Source organism: Macrobrachium nipponense, chromosome 46 (genome assembly GCF_015104395.2).
Source record: "Macrobrachium nipponense isolate FS-2020 chromosome 46, ASM1510439v2, whole genome shotgun sequence".
Classification (NCBI taxonomy): Eukaryota; Metazoa; Arthropoda; class Malacostraca; order Decapoda; family Palaemonidae; genus Macrobrachium; species Macrobrachium nipponense.
The window spans coordinates 19377218-19380072 of record NC_061106.1 but is presented as its reverse complement, the minus strand read 5'-3'; positions in this window follow the sequence as shown (position 1 = coordinate 19380072).

Here is a 2855-nt window from a genome sequence, read left to right as displayed (position 1 = left end):
TCCTTCTCTGGTATTCCTCTTACCCTATTTTTCTTTCCCCCAACCTCTTCAAGATGGCACTCGCGTTTTGTCTTCATTGCTAAAAAGAGCAAAAAGAAAATTAATCATTATAAGGTATATTTTCCTCCTGTGGAAATACTTTACTCCATTAACCCTTAATCAAGCTCACCATTTTAAAAAAAAAAATCGTGATTTACCTAGTCATTATGGAGTGCTCTTTTAATTCCTTTACGTCTCCGCGAGTTTATGAGCTTTTTTTTTTAAATTAATGTTTGAGTAGGACAGAAAAGGACCTTCTCGGAAACGAATGAATGGTTTTTGCCTTATCCGTTGCAGAATTAGATGATTCATTCATTTTATTCATTTTTTCACGACAGAAAGTGATCATAATGACAATGATTATTATTATTATTATTATTATTATTATTATTATTATTATTATATTATTATTATTATTATTATTATTATTATTATTATATGCTGGAAGTAAACCTTATTTTAAACATGTTTTATTAAAAGTAATTACTGTCTCAGATGCGCTAATTTTATAATGGTTCTTCTTTATTTTTCTAATTATTGTTTTCATTGTTGCTTAAATTTGTGAGCAACGCACCGAAGGTTGGCGATGTCTCAAATAGGTACTAGTCAAGATTTATTATTATTATTATTATTAATTATTATTATTATTATTATTATTATTATTATTATGATTATTATTATATTTTATTATTATTGCTGGAAGTAAACCTTATTTTAAACATGTTTTTATTAAAAGTAATTTACTGTCTCAGAGCGCTAATTTTATAATTGGTTCTTCTTATTTTCTAATTATTGTTTCTCATTGTTGCTTAAATTTGTGAGCAAGCACCGAAGGTTGGCATGTCTCAAATAGGTAATAGTCCAAAATTTATTATTATTATTATTTTATTATATTATTATTATTTTTTATTATTATTGTTTATATTATTATATTATTATATATGCTGGAAGTAAACCTTATAAACATGTTTTATTAAAAGTAATACTTGTCTCAAAGCACTAATTTTATAAAGGTTCTTCTCTATTTTTCTAATTATGTTTTTCTCATTGTTGCTTAAATTTGTGAGCAACGCACCGAAGGTTGGCATGTCTCAAATAGGTAATAGTCAAAATTTGTTATTATTATTATTATTATTATTATTATTATTATTATTATTATTATTATTATTATTACATAATGATAGCATACCATGAATAAATGTGTTTGTCAGAGTAAAGCCCATACCTTTATCTACTTTATATATTAAAAAAAGATCTAATTAATTCTAGAATTTTGAATATCGCATTTGTTTTGGCTGAGCGGTTTTATGCATCATCTAGTTGCAAAGAGAAAAATTGCTATTTTACCTTTCTTAGCGTTCCCTTAATAAAAGCTGTGTTAAGAAGTATTGCGAAGTTTTAGAATTCTTTTGAAACAATTAAGATAAAGGACGAAAAATTGAAAGAATATTTTTGTTCACTTTTCTGTGCGTATTCTTGTATTGCGTTACCCAACATCACTTGGTCGATAGTATCATATTATCCTCTCCTGAAAATCTGCAACTGCTTCTCGTATATGTGAGAGAAAAAGGGGCGTATGTCACATCTTCCACTGAATTTCTCTCCTTATTTGTTGGTGTTTTTTACTGTCCTAGCGGTTGCTGTTGATGCTGATGTTGATGTCCTGTTGTACCTTCTCTGATCCCCGATTATTAGGTGGAAATTCTCTCTCTCTCTCTCTCTCTCTCTCTCTCTCTCTCTCTCTCTCTCTCTCTCTCTCTCTCTTCATTATCTGGGCACGGAACATATAATAGTCACTAGAGATGGTTTGTATATTTATACTTTATACAAACCTTGTTTATGCCTGTAGGCTTTCTTAGAATCTTTGCAGTTTCATAAATGTACAGTAATAATAATAATAATAATAATAATAATAATAATAATAATAATAATAATAATAATAATAATAATAATAATAATGAAGAAGAAGAAGAAGAAGAAGAAGAAGAAGAAGAAGAAGAAGAAGAAGACAGTTGAACCGAAATAACACTGATGATGATAAAGGCTGGAAATGTAAGGAAAATCTGAGAGCAATGAGAAGCACTCATTCAAAAATGAAGCTTATTATATCAAAGTATCGATCGGTAATTAAATTCACTAATCAATAAACTTTGAAGCCGTTGACATGGCAACAGGAATTCACAAGCAGAAGATTGATCATTTGGTTGCTGTTGATTAAACGTTTAGTATGGAATGTCACATAAAATTCAAGTAGGCTGTTATAGTAGATTCACATCGACTATGCATTTGATGTCTAGGCCACTCCCTTACAACGCTCCTGATTGGCTGTTGATAAGCCAATGACACGGCTGGAAACTCTCAGTCTCTCTCGAGAGTTCACATTGGCAGGATGTATTTTCCATCTCTCCTGAGGGATACTTTTGAAAGCTTTATCCCTCAGGAGATGTGAAATATACATCCTGCCTATGTGAACTCTCGAGAGAGACTGAGAGTTTCCAGCCGTGTCATTGGCTTATCAACAGCCAATCAGGAGCGTCGTAAGGGAGTGGCTTAGACAACAAATGCACAGTCGATGTGAATCTACTATAGCAAGGACTCAAATGCTATTGAGATAGAATGTGAACGTACTCATTCCATGAATTTATTGAACTATTTAGTATTAACCTTTAGAAATATTTTTAGTGAAGCCTTTTGACTAATCAACGCATCTTGAGAATCTGCATTTTAATTTGATCTTATTGATAACAGTATTACAATAATCCATACATTACTATAATATTCGTTATTTACAGACTACTTACAAATTCATCTGTAAA